Here is a 20,353-nt window from a genome sequence, read left to right as displayed (position 1 = left end):
AAGAGTATACACAAATTGAAATCTGATTAGGACACTTGGATTAACACCCTCTCCCCATAGGTGATGGAACTAGGGCTGATGGGAGGGAAGGGCGGGCTGCCACATCCCCGGGCTTGAAGTGGTTTCCATCATGTACAGGGTTTACAGTTTGCTTCAATGGCTCTCAGCACCCCCACTATACAAACTGTTCCAGGACCCCTGCCTCTCCCCCACACTTTGTAAAAGCTCTATAGGATCTTTAAGAGTGTTTAGTGTCTTAATTCCAAGTCTCATCTTTAAAGCTTCCATCTTCTTCCTTCACCACTGGCAACTTCATTATTCTCTGTCCCAAAGGCTCAAAACTTTGAAGTTAAAGCAAGCAGGATTTAACAGCAGCATTAACATGTGCAAAGAAGGAGGGGGGAAAAGCAGCAAAAGAAGACATCAAAGTCCATGTATTCCTCTCCATTTCCACTTTCAAAGCCTTGTCCCAGCCCTGACCATTTATTGCTGCAACAAATGCAACACTATTCCCTCTCACCAACATGAAACTTGCATCACATTTCCTTTAATCCCCTTGCATGTTGGAAGAGGGGCCCTCACTATCTACAAATAAGGTGGGTGAAGAATGGACTGTAAGGAGTGGAAAAAAGGCTACTGAATTTCATCTCCATCACAAGGCTGGCTGAGTTATCAATGCAAAGTGTCATGCTTTGCGTGGGGATGGGTGAATTTCATTCTAAATATATACATGCCCCAATATAGCCACACAATTTTTAAATTCATTTCACTAATAGCTTATTTGTTACACAAGAATTCAAAAGTGCTGAAAAGGTAGAACCTTGAGTTTTTCCTCTATCAGGGATAGATGTAATATCAAACATCTGTCTAGGGTAAGGGCATGCTGATTATGCATGGGTTTTATCCCCTTGACATTTTGCCATTATTTTTTATTCATGATTTAACAGCAGGTTGCTATGTATCATAACTATCCCTAATGCCTTTTTCCACTAAAAACCAGTAAGCAAAACTGTGCACAACTATGGGAAAAATGAAAGTCTTTATTTCTGATAAGTTTGAAGACATTTCTCTCCAATTCCCTCATTTTGGATTCTGCCGTAAAAAATGCTTTTGTTTCAACTGCTCTTCTACCACACTGGTTGCATAGATCTCTTCTCTTGGGGCTGGTCCACACTAACCCCCCACTTCGAACTAAGATACGCAACTTCAGCTACGTGAATAACGTAGCTGAAGTCGAAGTATCTTAGTTCGAACTTACCGCGGGTCCACACGCGGCAGGCAGGCTCCCCCGTCGACTCTGCGTACTCCTGCTCCGCGAGAGGAGTACCAGCATCGATGGTGAGCACTTCCGGGATCGATCCGGGATCGATTTATCGCATCTAGACAAGACGCGATAAATCGATCCCAGAAGATCGACTGCTTACCGCCGGACCCGGAGGGAAGTATAGACGTACCCTTGGTTTGAACTTTATGTCTTCTATTTACCACTTCTACATCTACTGCTGTTTCAGCATCTGGTAAGAGCTTCTCATGGTCTGCACATTTCACTGTAGGGATGCACACACATACTTACACCCCTCCCCCCCAGGAGATATCCATATCATAAGAAAATGTGACTGCTTTGCCTACATTCTGCTCGCTAATCCGTCTTTACTGTGACTATGCTAACACTGTAAACTTCTGAGCAGCTTGATGCTGCTACCACTTAAAAACAACCTGTTACAGAAATGATTTCCTTTCATCCCCCAAGATACAGTCTGAAGTGCAGGACAGGCAATCTTCAGTCCTGTAACTGTTAAAAGGCCCAATATAACATGACCCTGCAGGGTGAGAAAAAACTTCATAGATTACCCTTGGAATGGGGCAAATCTCAGTTTTCTAATGAGACAAAGCACTTGCTTCTAGCCCTGGAAGGTCTCAATATATCCAACCTTAAATTCAATACTTTGTACAAAAAACCCTGCTATTTTAGGTAATACTTATGGGACTTCTAAAATTAGTTATATTTTTCTTTTTTCTGAGACCTGTATAATTAGGGTCAGAGTAACCCAAAAATGTTTGGCTTTGCAGGTGGAAGAACATTAAAAAAAGCACTTCGTTGGAGCAGTGATTGTGTTTGTACAGCCCCTAACACAGTGGAGCTCTCAGTCCTGAGTGGGGCCTCTGGGCATTGCTCCAATATTAATATACAAACACAGTCTGCATGCACACAGAAGCAAGTTAAAAGCCTTCTGGTTGAAAGGTGACAAAAAAGTTCATAGAAAGTTATTAAATAGAATCTGATATAGAGTTTAATTTTATTTTCATCTAATTTTTAATTCAGGATTTTTTTATTCTGCTAATCTTAGAATATTAATTTATTTAAATTATAAATTAATAACGGTCAAATTATTATTTAATATTTATATTGTGGTGGTACCTAAAGGTTTTAACCATGTTGGGTCCCATTGTACTAGGCAGTGTCCAGAGTTAGTTGTTAAAAGTCCCTGATCTGAACAGTGTACTATCTAAAATAGAAAGAAGGGTGAATAATGTTTACTGGTTCAAACAACAGAGATTCATAAGGAACAAAAGTGTAGTATTGGTTATAAGTTTATGGATTAGTGAACAGATTATTTCTGGAAGGAGATATCTAAACAATTATTTCTTCCTTAAAGTTAAGTGCAGCCTTTTTATCTTTAGCACAATTAAGAGTACCTTTCTAGAGAACTCCTCCGCAAAATACAAGATCCTTGGACCTATTTATCAAATCTAAAACAATTTTAAGAGGGAAAAAAACAAATAAACCATAAAATTTAATTAGTCATTTCTGAAGAAATTGACAACTACACTAAACAAAACCCCACACTGAATCGACTCCTGTACACAAACTCTCAAGTGACAGAATTAAAAGCTGACAACGGTATCCTTCGTTTCTTAAAAGTACGTAATACATGTGGCTTCTGCTTCTTTTAATACTAATCAGATGGCATCAAATATTCTAATACCTAACCCAACACCAAACATAGCTTTAACATTTTCCACATGTATCAGATTCTTTGAGAGTGTAACAACAGCTAAAACTGTTTCTTATTAAGTGAACTTCAAGAATTGAATGTGACATTCTGTTCAACATTCTTCTAGACTATAAATGGTTCATTTTTCCTGTTGTACCCAGTCAGTCTGCCTCTTTTATTCCTGGGAACACAAGTTGAGTTCATCAGTCTGAAAGAATCTTTCTTCTAAATGAAGCCCAGTACTGTAAAAACTTGAAAGGCATCTTTAGGCTGTGAAATAAAATGTTAGTTTTGTAATTGCCTGCTGAACTCTTGCACAGACTGTTTCCATATAGTGCCCTCCCTCTAACCAGCAAACAATCTTTCCTTGTCCATAGCTCTTCAGCCTCCCCCTGCCCTTTCATAAAGGCTATGATAGGAAACCCTAAGGAGTTTTGTTTGCTCTTCAGTGAGATCATAGTGACATCAGAGGTGGGCTGAACGGCTAAGTCTAGTGCGTGTTTGTTTAAGAAAAGGAAAACTGTCCAAGCGTACTGTATATGGAATCTGGGTCAGCTGTAGCTGGTTAGTGCATTTCTGCATGTGACAGTAAGACACAGCAGCTTCAAACACACTACTATCCCTTTTTCTGGAATAGAGTACACTGGAACTTCAGTTATGGTTCGTAGAGAGATTTAGTTAGATTGATTTTTTTATTCTATTAAATCTGCAGGAAGACTATCAATTCTTTAATACAGTTTGGATCTAACAGGGCAAGAAAAAAGTTTTCACTAGAACTACAGATTAACAATAACACTGGTAACACAAAGGAAAAAACAAGTTGACTTCTGGATTTTCAATCTACTGTAGAAGCAAAAAGCAGCAGCAAAATTTGTTTTTGGTAAGTTTTCTATTTAAGCTTAATTGCAAATCCATAGGTAAATTATTTGCAAGCAAGTCTGCATGTGGATGTTGTATATATATGCACAATTCTGCATGAGATTGATACATTTATGTATATAATACTATCCTAAGAGTTATTTGACAACTCTCAAACATTAAACTAATTTCTGTAGCATCTGATAATCATTAAAAAGCTCTACGACACTGGAACAGTTTAACATAGGGGAAAATCATGACAGCATGAACCAATTCATTTGTTTGAGTTGTTTTGAAGTACTTTCTAGTCCAATTTTTATTCTACTGCATCTGTAAATTTCATTTTAAGTTAGCTTAATGACTTAGTGCACATATATGGTTCTAGAAAATCAGCAGATAGCATAAAGAAAATTATTTAGTATATGTAGTTAGTGTATCTTGAACATAATGGGAAACACCCTGGCCCCGTCAAAGTTAATGGCAAAGTTCCCACTGACTTCAATAGAGCCAGGATTTCACCCAACTTCACAGAGTGTACTGGTAGCTAGCACTACTAGAGCTAGAAAATGGATATCCAAGTAAAACCACTTTAGAAGAAAACAGGCCAGCACAGTCAACAATTCAAACAGCTACTAATACGCATCAATGCAACTAATATGTTTTATTAGGGGAATTTCTATCCAAGACTACTATTTGCATTTTCTCTATTAACAAACAATTATTCCAGTTGTACAAACAAACAAGAATGATATTAGTCATATATCAGTTCAAAACATTAATACCTGTAACTTGACAGACAATCAAGCTGTTTAAATCCAAATTCTTGTAGCCAAATACTCATCTTTTCCTTTCCTTTAAAAGCTTTAACTATGTGTAATAAAGGATAGCTGTGTGTACATTTGGCTACTGGTGTGTTCCCAATGCATCCACAAAACTACAGGACTAAAATTTAAGAGAATGAAAGTTAATTATTGAACGACTGGTTAAAGTGCAAAGCCCCTGAAGTGTTTCATAAATAATATTGTGAATCCTAGTTTACAACTGTATTTATGCTAAATGGAGAAACACTTAAGGTTTTTATATTTGAAAAATCAAAATGGTTAAACTTGAAATCTAGTTATTAGGACTGAAGAAAAAAGCAGAATTAAAAAATATCAACAGTTTAAACAAAGTTTACACTTTTCATCTCCCCCAATGCATTTTTCAAGATGGATAAATACAAAAACATTAAACCATCTAGAACAACGGAAAAGATATAAAGTAACTATTTGTATTTACCAATCCTCAGGAATCACCTGCAGATTAAGAGACCCCAGAAAAAAAGCTAAAGGGAAATGTAGGTGTGGCAAAAAAAGTTTTTGGGGAAAAATAACTATGGCATAAAACAAAAGTCTTAGACATTCTTGACAACCTGTTCAAATTCTTTAAAAGGTAAATGACTACTTTTTCTAACCCTCCTCTGGCTCCCATTACAATATGCTATGGGGTGTAACCAAGAAAGCGGAATGTCATTGGAAAATCTACATTGTGTGTTTTTGAAAGTAGTCTTTACTACTGACACATTTAGTTACTTAAGGTCTTTGCTACACACATTTTAGAACAGTTCCTAAAATCTCTCAACAGCTGAGTCAATAATTCTGGAGCTATATGTTTTTGGACCCTAAGCGCTAGTTTTTTGCTCTGTAGGATTTATTTTAAATAATCAGTGGAATATCAATATTTATAGTCAGAATATTTTGGACCTTATGGAACGTGTAGCTTCTGCCAAAAGTTACATAACTGTTACCAAGTTTATTCTGACAGCAATAACTGGTTTTAATTGGCTGTTCCTCAGATGTGCTGCTATTAATCTGGTCTGTGAGAGGTATATACTGATTAATGAACCAAAATTTCTCAGAGCTTACCTACTGACAAGTGCAAAATGTTTTCAATATCAGTTCTGCAGAGAATTTCTAAACATGCGCAATGCTCACCAGTCTAATATTTCTGCTTGTTAAAAAGTTACATGTAGGTAATGTAGTTGCAAACAAAAGCCAAAACTTCTGGCTACGAGGAACACAGTGACTTTTGAATCTGAATAGCTTAAAAAAACAAACAAAAAAAAAACACCTGAGGATTTCATTGATGTTTTTGCTAAATTTTCATAATATATGGCATGATAATCTTTAAAATCCTCTTCTGCTGAGAGATTTTCTTTCAATTTTTAATTTTAAAAACAATTGTCAAGTTTCCCTGCTGAAAAAAAATTATTTATTTTAAAAAACACCTGAAGATTTTAGCCTATGTTGAAAATAGCCTTCTGTTTGTCCTAAGGAGTATTTTGAGTAGAAATGCTAAACATAATTCTGTTGTACCACTATAGTGATCTGACACACAAAATACAAGATTGTATTATTACCGGATTCTAGTGAACACAGATTTAAGTAATCTAGTTATATAGCCCAAAGTAGAGGCACTCGCTGAACAACTGCTTGTCTACAAGGTGAAATTTACCAGTAGAACTATATGAATATAATTATACCAGTATAACTGTGCGTGTAGACACAGTTATTCCAGGATAAGAGTGGGGTTTTTTTGTTTAGTTTATGTCATTTTGAAAGCAACATAAAATAAGCCCTCTCCCCCAAAGCCACTCTTATTCTGGAATAAGTATGTCCACATGGAGAATTATACCAGGATGCTTCTGTGGGTAAATTTCCCCACATAGACATTCCCTAAGGGATTTTTCACTTCTTTTAACAAGGACAAAGCTGTTCAGATGTGTATAACAATAAGATGAAAAACTCATAATGTGGAAAAATAATTTGCTTTGTTATAAAGCTGTGCTTCTTTTTCTTCTACTATGCATGTTCTTAAAGTATGTGCATGTGTGCACCTAAGACTAACTTCCTCTTATTATTTAGAATTTGTCTACTATTTATGACTGCATCTTGTTTTAAATGTGAACTCTGGAGAAAGTAAAGAAATGCACTGATAATATGTTCTCCAATCAAACAAAGGCCAAAAGCCTGTCCTCAGATATGCATGTTAAATTTCCATCAGTTTCAATAGCAGTAGCCTATGCATATCTGAGGGCAGAATCTGGTCCTAAAAAGTGGAATGAATTAGAAAAAATCAATCATCCCTACTAAGGAAATAAAATCTTTTAGATCTTCAAATTCTATCCTGAGACACAAAATACAAGATGTAATTAAAATATACAAAGTAATTAGAGGGGATAGAAAAACAGGACTAATTTCATGCGATTGAAAGACCACTGTAAACCTTAAATCAACAAAACTTGGAAAATATGTAATCTGTTAGACAGATCACATTTAGCAAAATGACAAACCAATGTACATTACAGTTTCTTCCATGGTTTCAAAATTCTAGTATGCTCAGTATGAAAACCACATCAGCTCAAATCAGAACAAATAAATAGCTTTCTTTGTATACAATTCAAATATACCAATTAGAAAATTATACTCTCCACACCTACCCCCTTCTGAATACCTCTGCCGGCACTGACGTATTTAAAAGACATACAGTATTTGTTTGGGTAACATGTCATAACCAGGGAGAAACCAATGCTACACTGCAAATGAAAAATTAGGTTGGGTTTGGATTTTTTTTTAAGTTGGTAATAAAGAACATTATTCCTAATTAAATAGCAGCTTTGTAATAAATAAACCAGAAGAGGAATTTTGAAACAAAAATAATTAAAGGTGAATTGAAATGCTTTGTTCTGTATTTCCTTTTAAAATTGAGCCTGAAAAATGTAATGGTACTCTAACTCAAGCTCTATTCACAGTACCTGAATTTTTCTGTTAAAATGTTCAACAATATAACATACAGTGCAACAGCTCTGTGTGGCTCGAAAGTTTGTCTCTCTCACCAACACAAGATGGTCCAATAAAAGATATTATCTCACCCACAATATAATAGCTAATATTGAGACAAGTAACATTTTATTTGCTGGTCTGCAGACTCAGTAAGACACTACTGCACTAGTTTACATTCAGTATATTTTCTTTACAGTCGTAAGGGTTCAGAATTAAAAAAAAAAAAAAATCAAAGTAAATATGCTACAGAATCTGATAGGAACACCAGAAAAGTGCCAGGAGAGTATACCATTGACTTCCAGCACTACCTGGCCCCTTGTTTTAGATCTTTAATCTCTAGCAGGATACATGGGCACAGTGAAACATTACAAATAAATGCATTTTAAATCAGCGGTGTTGCAAACTCTTCCTCTTCACTTACTTGTCAAGACCTGAGTTCAAGCCCTTGGAGTTCTATATTTCCCCTTAAAGTTGCAGGCATTTCTAGACCTGGATATGAAATACAGATCCTTGATCTGCTTAAAAAAAGTCTATTTTTTCCCTATAACAGTTAATGACACCACAAATTCTTCAATCTATGATTGACTACTAAAAAAACCCTTTCATTTTATATCTTATTTTTAAAATGAATTTGTCATTTTTAGGTCATACATTTTATCATCAATTTTGGATTTTTAAAGTTTTTAAAATACAAGTGTTTGAAAACATTTCAGTTTATCTTTAAATAAAACCATCTGATCTGTTTATTCAAGCAAGAGATGAAGGCTACTTAAGAACATAATGTAAGAATGCCCATACTGCAACAGACCAATGGTCCATCTAAGCCCAGTATCCTGTCTTCTGACAGTGGCCACAGCCAGATGCTTCAGATGGAATGAACAGAACAGGGCAACTATTGAGTGATCCTAAGCCTCTGACTGCCAGATGCTGGGACTGGACCACAGGGGATGAGACACCCCTTACATGGGTACTTATGGGTATTGAGTTGCTTGGTGGTGTTTAATGGTAGAACATTCTCCAAGCAGTGCCTGTTAGAACAAATGTGCATCCCCTCCTAACCCTCTTCTCACCATTTCCAAATGATCTGAGGGTGAAGCTATATAATGGGGTACTGCACCCACTACTGCCTCAGTTCCTTCACCACTAAGCCAGCGGAACCACAATAGGACTCTGAGAAGAAGTATGAATATGCATAGTAATCTTGAAGAACTCAAGTTACAAATAAATAACCTTCATTTCTTCAAGCAGCTCTGCATATTTCTACTTATGTGTAGTTTGACAAGTAGGGCTGAAAGCTCAGGAGGTAGGACCAGAGAAAAGACAGTTACCTTTTCCGTAACTGGTGTTCTTCGAGATGTGTTGCTCATGTCTGTTTCACAGTAGGCGTGCATGCTCGCCACGTGCTCCGGTGTCCGAAGTTTCCCCCCAGCAGTACCCGTCGGGGAGTACCCCTAGCGACCCGTGGAGTGGCGCCTCCATGGTGCGGTATAAGGTGCACTGCATGCTCCCCCCACCCTCAGTTCCTTCTTGCCAGACAACTCCGACAGAGGGGAAGGAGGGCGGGATGTGGAATAGACATGAGCAACATATCTCGAAGAACACCAGTTACGGAAAAGGTAACTGTCTTATCTTCTTCTAGTGATTGCTCATGTGTATTCCACAGTAGGTGATTCCAAGCTATATCTGTTGGAGGTGGGGAAGAGTTCACAAATTCTCGGGATGGTTTGGGAGACGATCACATAATGCGAGGTGAAAGTGTGAACTGAAGACCACGTATCAGCCCTACAAATGTCCTGGATGGGGACATGGGCCAAAAAGGTGGCTAACGAGGCCTGCGCCCTAGTCGAGTGTGCCCTCACAATTGACGGTGGGTGTCATAACTATAAAGCAAAGGGTAACAGCCCTCCTGTGTACAATACTATAAAAACCCTCCTGGCCAGAGACTCCAAAATCCTTTTACCTGTAAAGGGTTAAGAAGCTCAGGTAACCTGGCTGACACCTGACCCAAAGGACCAATAAGGGGACAAGATACTTTCAAATCTTGGTGGGGGGAAGGCTTTTGTTTGGGCTCTTTGTTTTGGGGTGAGTTCGCTCTTGGGACTAAGAGGGACCAGACATCAATCCATGCTCTCCAAATCTTTCTGAACAAGTCTCTCATATTTCAAACTTGTAAGTACAGCCAGGCAAGGCGTGTTAGTTTTATCTTTGTTTTCTCAACTTGTAAATGTACCTTTTACAAGGGTGTTTACCTCTGTTTGCTGTAACTTTGAACCTAAGGCTAGAGAGGGTTCCTCTAGGCTCTTTAAGTTTGATTATCCTGTAAAGTTATTTTCCATCCTGATTTTACAGAGATGATTTTTACCTTTTTCTTTAATTAAAAGCCTTCTTTTTAAGAACCTGATTGATTTTTCCTTGTTTTTAGACCCAAGGGGGTTGGATCTTGATCCACCAGGAGTTGGTGGGAGAAAGGAGGGGGCATGGTTAATTTCTCCTTGTTTTAAGATCCAAGGGGTTTGGATCTGTATTCACCAGGGAATTGGTGAAGAGTCTCTCAAGGCTACCCAGGGAAGGGAATTAGTACATTGGGAGTGGTGGCAGCAGACCAGATCTAAGCTGGTAGTTAAGCTTAGAAGTTTTCATGCAGGCCCCCACATCTGTACCCTAAAGTTCAGAGTGGGGAAGGAGCCTTGACAGTGGGGGATTCCCACCAGGTCATAACAGGTACGGATACATGATGTGATCCAGTTGGAGAGCTGCTGAGTGGAGATCAGCTGACCTTTCATGCATTCTACCAAGGCAATGAACAGCTGCAAGGACTTTCTGAACAGTTTTTTCCCGCTCCAGGTAGAAAGCCAGAGCCCGTCACACATCCAGCGTGTGGAGGTAGCACTGCTCACTGGACGCATGGGGCTTGAGGCAGAGGACCGACAGGAAAATGTTCTGACCCAAGTGGTAGGTGGAGACCAGTTTCGGGAGGAATGAAGGCTGTGAGCAGAGCTGGACCTTATCCTTATGGAACACCATGTACAGGGGCTTGGAGGTCAGGGCCCTGAGTTCTGAGACCCGTCTAGCTGATGTGATCGCCACCGGGAAGGCTACCTTCCACAAGAGGTGCGACCAGGAGCATGTAGCTAACAGCTCAAACGGGGGGCCTGTGAGGCGGGCCAGTGGCACCAGGTTCAGGTCCCACTGTAGGACTGGGGGCCTGACGAATGGGAAGAGACGATCCAATCCCTTAAGGAATCAGCCAGTCATAGCATGAGAGAATACCACGTGGCCCTGCACCGGCGGGTGGAAGGCCGATATGGCCGCCAAGTGTACCTTGACAGACAAGGGCGCCAGGCCCTGGGCCCTAAGGTGAAGGAAGTAGTCCAAAATGAGCTGGATTGGAGCAGCCACGGGGGAAAGACGCCCCGCTCATATGCCCATCGGGAGAACCGAGACCACTTTGCCAAGTAGGCTCGGCACATGGAGGGTTGCCTGCTTCCAAAAGGACGCGCTGAACCCCCTCCGAGCACGTCCTCTCCTCCCGGCCTAACCATTGAGCAGCCATGCCGTGAGGTGGAGTGCTGTTAGGTTGGAGTGAAGGAGGCGGCCCTGGTCCTGGGAGAGCAGGTCCGGGCGGGACGGCAACGGTGGGGCGACCGCCAGGCTCATGAGGGTCCCGTACCAATGCTGCCTGGGCAATCAGTAGGACCCGGGCCTCGTCCGTCTTTATCTTTTCCAGGACCTTGCCTATCAGTGGGAACGGGGGGAAGGCATAGAGAAACCAGCCTGACCAGGACAGGAGGAAGGCATCGGAGATAGCGCCCCCCCCCTCCCCCCAGAGCAGAACTGGGGACAGCGACGGTTCTGCCGAGTCGCAAACAGGTCCACCTGGGGAGTTTCCCACTCTTGGAAAAGTCTATACACCACCTCTGGGTGAAGAGGCCCCTCGTGTTGAGGGGAGAAGTCCCTGCTCAAGTGATCCACCCGCGAGTTCCGGGCACCCGGTAGGTGGTAGGCCTGTAGGCAAATGTCATGGCTATCCAGAAGTCCCACAGCCTGAGGGCTTCCTGGCAGAGGATCGGGCCCCGCCTTGCTTGTTGATGTAAAACATCGAGGCCGTGTTGTCCGTGAGAACCCTGACCACCCGGCCCTCCAGGTGCGAGCGGAAGGCCATGCACACCAGCCGCACCGCCCTGAGCTTCTTGATGTTTATGTGGAGGGTCAGGTCCTGCGCAGACCACAGACCTTGGGTCTGAACGTCCCCCACATGGGCTCCCCACCCCGGATCCGATTCATCGGACACCAGTTCCATCGACAGTGGCCTGCCTGTGAATGGGACCCCCTGGAGGATGTTCCCCGGGGAGGACCACCATTGTAGGGAGGCGATCACCGGTTCACCACAGTGAGGACTTTGTCCATCCTGACTCTGGCCTGGGAGAATGCCGAGGCCAACCAGAGCTGGAGGGGCCTCATCCTGAGTCTGGCATGGCAGACCACATACGTGCACGCTGACATGTGACCCAAGAGCTGGAGGCACTCTCTGGCTGTTGTCACTGGAAACATCGTGACTGTGTCGATGAGCACTTTCAGGGTCTCAACCCTGTCCTGAGGGAGGCAGGCAGGCTCTGGCTCACATGGCATCAGGACCGCCCCAATAAACTATGTGTTGTACCGGGACTAGCGTGGACTTGGTGTCGTTTACCAACAGGCCCAAAGTGGCGCACGTGGACAGACGGAGCGCCACGTGATCCTGCACCTGCGAGCGGGAGCTGCCCTTGACCGGCCAGTCGTCCAGATAGGGAAAGATCTAGACCCCCCCAGCACCTGAGGTAGGCCGCTACCACCGACATACACTTTGTAAATACCCTGGGGGCAGTGGACAGGCCAAATGGGAGGACCATAAATTGGTAGTGCTCCTGCCCAACCGTGAAACGGAGGAAGCGTCTATGCCCCTCGAATATATGGATGTGGAAGTACACGTCCTGCAGATCGAGGGCGGCGTACCAGTCCCCGGATCCAGGGAGGGAATGATGGAGGCCAGGGAGACCATATGGAACTTGAGCTTCACCATGTACTGGTTCAGGCCTTCGGGATAAGGAAATAGCGGGAGTAGTACACCTTGTGTTTGAACTCCACTGGCACCACTTCCACCACTCCTAGGCCAAGGAGCTGCCCCACCTCCCGCTCGAGCAGAGCCTCATGAGAGGAATCCCCCAGGAGGGACGGGGGCAGGGAGGTGGTTGGGCGGGGTTGAGGTAAACTATGTAACCCCAGGAGATGGTGTTGAGGACCCATTGGTCTGAGGTCAGCCGCGACCACTCCTGGAGGAAAGCACACAACCGGTTGGAGAAGGGAAGCTTTATTGTGGGTGGATCCCTGATGAGAACTGGCAGGGCGCCCCCGGGCATCCCATCAAAACTGCTGTTTCCCTGCCTGTTTGCCCTTGGAGGACCCAGGCTGGGGGGCAGGCCAAGACTGCCTCTGTGGGCATGTCTTATAGTCCTGCGACTTTTTATAAGCGGGCTCGTATTTAGAGTGGGCGGTCTGGGCGGGTTTAGCCGGAGCCGGAACACAGCTGCCCAGAGTCTGAAGCGTCGTGCGGGAATCTTTCAGGCCATGCAGTTTTATATCCGTTTGGTCTACAAACAGAGCTTTGCTGTCAAATGGGAGGTCCTGCAAGGAGGTCTGCGCCTCACTGGACAGCCCGGAGAGCAGGAGCCACGACGCCCTTCTCATGGACACTGCGGAGGCCATGGACCACACGGCCGTGTCCACTGCATCGGACACTGCCTGCAGGGTTGCCCTGGCAGTCGCTGTACCCTCCTCCACCAGCTCTTTGAACTCCTTCCTGTCACGCTCCTGGAGGGAGTCCTTGAACTTGGGCAAAGAGCCCCACAGGTTGAACTCATACTGGCCCAGGAGAGCCTGATGGTTTGCCACCTGTAACTGGAAGCTCGAGAATGAATACATTTTCCTTCCAAATGAGTCCAGCCACCTTGAATCTTTGTGTTTCGGAGTAGGGGCTGGTTGGCCCTGACTCGACCACCAGGGAGTTAGGGGCAAGGTGAGTGTATAGGTATTCATGCCCCTTGGTGGACACAAAATACTTGCGTTCTGCTCTCTTAGAGATGGGGGCCAATGAGGCCAGGGTTTGCCACAGGGCATTTGAAATTTTTGCCACCCTTTTGTGGAGAGGCAAGGCCACCCTGCCCGGTACTGAGGGGGACAGTACGTTAAACAGGGAGTCCAAGGGCTCCTCCACCTCCTCTGCCTGGAGGTTGAGGCTTGATGCCACCCTTTTCAATAGTTCTTGGTGGGCCTTAGAGTCCTCCTGCAGGACGGAGGGAGGAGGAGCCGTAATTGCCTCATCATGGGAGGGCGAGGAGGCCAGCACCATACTTTGCATGTCCACCAGCACTGGAGGGTCCACCACCTGGTCGGTCTCTGGGCACGGTGCCGAGGATGTACGTCCCACCGACTCCTTTCTCGGAGGCCAGGAGAGGGAGGCCAATAGCCCTTCTGAGGCTCTGGCCACGAAGCAAACCCCCACCGGGGGCTGCGTCAGGGGCCACAGTGCTCACTGGTACCACTGCGCCGGCCACGGGGCCTGGTGCCACTGCACCTGCTGCGGCACCGGGGGAGCGGGCTGTTCGGCCTGGCTGGCCTGACCCATCAATGGATGGCTATGAAGGTATGCCGGGCTGACCTACAACCTGCCACTGTCTCTGGACCGGGAAGAGCGGTGGCGCTGGGAGTGGTGCTGACCCCAAGACCGCAACCTCGACGTGGAGAACCGGTACCATTGGTAACAGCTACTTGGCGATCGGCTCCGACGGGCGGATCCGCGATGGCGACTCGCCGGTGATCTACGCCTGGGGCTGTGGGAGCAGTGCCGTAGCAGGGTCCTGGCGCGAGACGACGAATGGGAACGGCGTTAATGTTCGTGTCGCGACTGGCTATGATAACCCCTCCAAGATGAGGACCTTCAGCGGCGTCTGCCTCAGTCCCATCGGTGTTCGCTCCTCGAGGCGGAGCAGTGCCTGGAGTCTCGGTTGGACGGAACCCAGCCAACCTGGTGGGCGTCGACGGTGACCTACATGGACTACGCACGGAACGGTCGCTGAGAGGCGAACGGCACTGGGAACGTTCCCTTGACCGAGACCGGTACCGAGTCGAGGGCGACTGCAGAGATCCCAGCAGCAGCTTGCCTCTGGACCGTGGGGCCAACATTGACAGTGCCCCTGGTACTGGCATGGACATGATGTCCTGGGCCGCCTGCAGGGCCTCCGGCATGGAGGGCATCCGGACATCCGGGGAAGCCTGCACCGACTAGGCCAGGCTACTCCGCTCGACTTGAGTCGGAGGCCTAGAGGCTGATAGGGATCGAGGACTGCCCAACACGGGTCTAGTCTCTACCCCAGATTTACTCCAGTGCCACGGCAGAGAAGGCCTCTTCTTAGCCTTCTTGGTGTGCCCCATGGATGGGGAGCGGTGCTGACTAGTAGATGGTGCCAGGGAGTCGCTGGGCACCGACATCGCGGTGCCCAGTGCCGACTCGGAGTGGCGCGTCGGAGTTGGGGTCAATGCCAACTCCATGAAGATAGCCCGGAGCCTAATGTCTCTCTCTCAGTCCAAGGCTTAAACAACTTGCAAATCTTACAGCGATCACTGAGATGAGTTTCACCCAGTGTAAACAGTGTAAACAGTCTGCGTGCAGATCACTCACTGGCATCGGACGCCTACAAGTGTTGTACCACTTAAAACCCGGGGCGCAGGGCATGCCCCGGCCCGGGTACACCAACTAAACTAAACTAAAACTAATTGAGTACTAACTACAGGTCGCATACACTGAATGAACAAGAGTTCTGGGGACAAGCTACAGCAAAGCAGTTCCGAAGCACCTTCACTGGCGGCAAGAAGGAACTGAGGGTGTGGGGAGCGCGCAGCGCCCCTTATACCGCACCATGGAGGCGCCACTCCAGGGGTCGCTAGGGGCACTCCCATACGGGTACTGCTAGGGGAAAAAACTTCCGACACTGGTGCATGTGGCGAGCACCCACACCTACTGTGGAATACACATGAGCAATCACTCGAAGAACTAATTAAATAATGACCGAGGCAATGCTCTGCCAAATTTGGCATCACCTTTCAAAGCTACATTGAGAGCACGTATGTATGTACTGACTTCCAAGTAGCAAGCTTGCAAATTTCTCCAATAGGAACATGTTTAACACAAACAAGAAATGCTGCTACAGCTCTAGTAGACTGAGACCCTACAACAATAGGCACAGGAATTTCTGCTAACTTGTAACATTCAATGATGCATTGTTTAAACCATCTGGAAATAGTCTGATCAGAGTGACCCATATGATTCTTGACAGAAGAAACAAAACCAATCTAGATGATTTCCTAAAACTCTTAGTTTTATTTAAATAATATGCAAGAACCCTTTGAGAATCTGAAGCAGGTAACACAGATTTCCCTTTATTAGGGCATGGATTTGGGGAAAATACTGGTAAATTTAGTTTTTTTATTAATATGAAATCATTTTTGGTAAAAATGTGGGATCAGGTCTAAGAACCACCTTAACTTTATGAAAAATTCTAAATGGCTGATCAACCATTAGGACATGCAATTTGCTCACCCTTCTGGCTCATGAATAATGAATATTGTTTTAATAGATAAATAAAAGAATGAATACTCTGCTAAGGGTTCAAAAGGGGATTTCATGTTAGATAACCTCTTCATAAACCTTTTACCTATACTATGCACAAAAAGCAATCTACCATCAACAAAAATATGGTTAAGTTGAGATAGCTGCCAGGTGAACTTTTAAAGAACAACTGGATAACTCTTCAGATTTTAAGTCCATTAAATACTCCAAAATACAGGGAATGAAAGCTGGACTAGAGAATCCTATTTCCCTGCATCCAAACAACAAATCTAGACAGTGTTAAAAGTAACACTTTCTAGCAGACACTTTTCTGGAACTGAGCAGTACATTCTGCACTAATGAAGAACAGGGCTGTTCAAGATTAATCAAAGTCTGATAGCCAAATTAAGAGGCTGAGGATCCAGATAACGGAATTGCCCTTGTTGCTGGAACAAGAGATTTGGAGACAGAGGGAGATGCATGCAAACTCTGTCTGACAGCTGAAGCAAATCAATGTTGGCTTGGTCAAGCTGGATCAATCAGCATAATTCATGCTGCCCTGACCCGACAAATCTTCTTTGCTGCTTTCTGAATTAATGGAAAGGGGCAGGGGAAAGTATACAGAAGGCCCCATTCCCTAATGCAGAAAGACGACGTGCGAGGTGGAATGACTGTCCCTTCCTGCCTTTAAACAGAAGAGAGAACAATTTTGGCTGGACCTTGTAGCAAACTGGTCTATGTAGGGGCAACTCCAACTGGAGAAAATGTCTTGCACTATTTGGACCTTTAGGGACCACTTGTGCATCTGAGAACTGTCCCTGCTGAGACTATCTACCAGCACATTGACCTACCTTGCTAAATACAGGGCCACCAGATAGACCAGTCCCATAATTTGACTGCTTTGGCACATAATTGGAAGAAGTAAGCACCTCCTTGTTTGTTAGATGTAGGACATCACAGTTGCATTGTCCATCACTATACCTGAACAACCCTCCCCTCTATATGAGGAAGGAAATATTTGAGAGTCAAATGAAGGGTTGTTCACACCAACACATTTATAAGCAAGCTGGTTTTCTGAAAAGTCCAGTATACGCGAATTGTAAGACGACCTAAATGTGCTCCCCATCTGTTGTTTAAAGATCTGAAGTTATGGTGACTACTGGTGAAGGGGGATTGAACAGATCATCTCTGAGAACATTTGATCTGTCCATCCACCTCCTCAACAAATTTAGAACATCTTGAGGCATGGTGACAAAATCTGAAGTCTGTCTAGATTGTGTTTCTAGGCTTGAGATATCCAGTGCTGCATCAACCTCATTCTGGGGTCAGCAAACAGAATTACATAAGTGGTAGTAGCCCATGCCATCGAACCAATGAGACCCAGGCAGATCACTTTCTGGGTTTGACAAGTTCATATTTCCAAAACAGAATGCACTATTTTCAGAAAACTGTCCTCTGGGAGAAAAGCTTTCCCTACTACCAAGTCCAACACAGAACCTATTAAAAGAATTCTCTGGGTTGGACAGAGATTCAATTTTTTGACATTCAGAAGCAGACCCAGATCCAAAAGGAGGGAGTTTATAAAACTGATGTAAAGAAATAGACCCTTGCATGCAGCAGCCTTCAGCAACTAATCATCCAAATATGAGTAAACAAAAATACTATATTTCCTCAGATGTGCTGCTACCAGAGTAAGGCACTTAATAAAGATTCTTTGCACAGTGGACAGCTCAAAGGGAAGGACTTATTGGACAGAAATATGAAAATATGCATTCTTTAAATTGAGAGTTGAGAATCAATCCATAATTGCAAGCGAGGGTATAATGGAGGCTGAGTTAACATAAGAAATCAAATATTCTAAATATATCTATTCAATTTTCTTAAATCTAAAATTGGATGGAAACACCCCCCTCTCTTCTCTACCGGGAAGTACCTTGCATAAAAACCCTGACCCTACAGATGTTTGGGTATCTTCTTTATAGTTCGCATCAGGAGCAACTTTTGTACTTCCAAAAGTAGAATAGCCTTGTGAGAAGGTTCCCTGAAAAGGGTAGGAGAAGGGAAATTGAAAGGGGGTAATTTTTCTGAACTGAATGACACAGCCCTTCTCTATAATTTCTAGGACCCACTTGTCCTATGTAATAAGTCTCCATTTGTTGACGAATTGGGATAGCCTGTCTCCAAATAAAGGAAAGGATAGATGCTTGCTGATTGGTCCATGACTCTCAATCCTCACATCAAAACCAATGCCTGGCATTCAATGAAGACAAAGAGGAGGGAGCAGGTTGTTTCATCTTGCATCTGGATCTTCAGACCTCTTTTTTATGCTGACTCTGGGATGAAGATGTAGCTTGCTGATAGTACTGTTGACAGCTGTGACTTGAGGAAAAATAAGAATGAACGTAAAACTGTCGGATAGCAGAAAGAAGGCATAGAAGGATTCCTTCTAACATAGGGATAAAGACCCAGTGACTGTGCAGTGGATCTAGTTTCCTTCAATTTTTCCAATAGTTCAGTTTTGTTGCGGAAAAGACCATCTCTTTCAAAGGGGAGATCTTCCACTTTAATTCTTGTGTTCACAGCAAGGGAAGAAGAATGCAGCCAAGCATGCTCCTCAAGGTAACTGTGGGTGCCAATGCTCTGGCGGAAGAGTCCAAAGCATCAAACAAAGCCCTTAAACCATGCTTTGCCACATTGTCCTGCTGTGCAAATAGCATTCATGTGCCTTCTTTTATCATCTTGGACAAACAGCCATCTTTTCTCATGGACAGAACCGATAATGGGTCATCGCTGCCTGATAACTAGCCATCCTAATACTGAGAGAAGAGAGAGGAAAAAAATCTCCCCCAAGTGCATCAATCTTCTTTCCCTCTGTGTCAGCGGGAGTGGAGTGGGCTTGGCTGGACCTACGCCTCTTAATTGGCAGCAGCCACCACCAGCAAATTAGGCACAGAATATGTATGGAACTAAGAAAACCCCATCATGGGGTAGCTGATCCTCTTTCCAAAAAAAGTGGACAAAGTGTATGGCAAAAAGCAGGAGTTGTTCAAACAGTCTTAGCAGGCTGTGAAGGACCAACCAGAATTGGTATGACGGCCTATTTCTTGAGGTAGCCCCAAGGATGTTGAATACCATATGGGAGGTTTCTTCCACAGACACCAAAAACAGGCTTAATGTGGATACCATCTGATCCATCAGGTCATAGAACTGTAAAATGTGTTCAGAAGGGGAAGAAGCAGAAGCCACACCCACATGTTCATCTAGTGATAAACTGGGGTCAAAGTCAGTATCCATTTGTTCTGGTTCAAAAAGAGGAGCTCTCTCCACATCTTCCTCTTCAGATAGCGTATCAGGCACAACTTTCTGAGCTGCAGACAGTCCCAGTGCAATCGGATCCAGAGATTTCTGAGCTATTGGATCCTTATCAGATTAAACTTTGTCTCCCAATCCATAAGAAGGATTCAAAAATTCCTTTGGTGGAACACAATAGGGCTGTGGAGTCCAGGACTGCCAGTCTCTACAACAGGAAACATATCTTTAGGAGGGGCAACAAAGGAGTCGGGGAACCCTAGCTGAGTAAACATGAATTGGGATGAATCAGATCTCTTAATTCTTCCTCTAAATAAGGATCTGATCTTGGATCCACTGTGGACTGCACCTGCTACAGCATCAGACCTGGAACACGAAGAGAAATAAAAGGAGAGAAAAAGATCTCCCTAGATGACTCTGTAGGAGTCTCAGGATGAGGCGGCATAGATGGATTCAGAGGAAAAACTAAATCTCCTCTGCTCTTCTCTTCATGAGAAATGGATACAGATCGCAGAGCAGGTGAAGCCTGTCTCTTCCTTATCAACTGCCCCTCAGTCAGATCAGAGAAATATTCAGACACGGAATGGTGCATATCAGCCACCACAGTAAAAGACCTCTTTGGATCAGAGGATGGTCCCTGAACAGGAGTGGAGGACAGAACCAATCCCATAAACCTGGAGAGTACCAGATCTGGAGAAATACTCAGCTCCACATCTCTGGTCTTCAAA

General features: G+C 44.1%; 2 protein-coding genes across 5 annotated transcripts in view; one reads left to right on the top strand and one right to left on the bottom strand.

Annotated features, from left to right (window-relative positions):
* The window catches only part of LOC113407498 (ras-specific guanine nucleotide-releasing factor RalGPS1), a 287,535-nt gene that overhangs the window by 90,506 nt on the left and 176,676 nt on the right, over positions 1-20,353 (bottom strand). The gene's annotated exons all lie outside the window — the stretch shown is intronic.
* Positions 3,788-20,353, top strand: part of LOC113407499 (angiopoietin-related protein 1) — a 37,493-nt gene continuing 20,927 nt past the window's right edge. Inside the window, exon 1 of the mRNA XM_026656089.1 lies at positions 3,788-3,876. The gene's annotated coding sequence lies outside the window, so the exon portion shown is untranslated. The remainder of the gene's footprint in view (positions 3,877-20,353) is intronic.

The sequence above is a fragment of the Terrapene carolina genome, unplaced genomic scaffold, assembly GCF_002925995.2.
Source record: "Terrapene carolina triunguis isolate 2854851 unplaced genomic scaffold, T_m_triunguis-2.0 Scaffold212, whole genome shotgun sequence".
NCBI classification, from domain to species: Eukaryota; Metazoa; Chordata; order Testudines; family Emydidae; genus Terrapene; species Terrapene triunguis.
The sequence above is the reverse complement of the archived record's forward strand: the minus strand, read 5'-3'. Positions and strand labels throughout refer to the sequence as shown.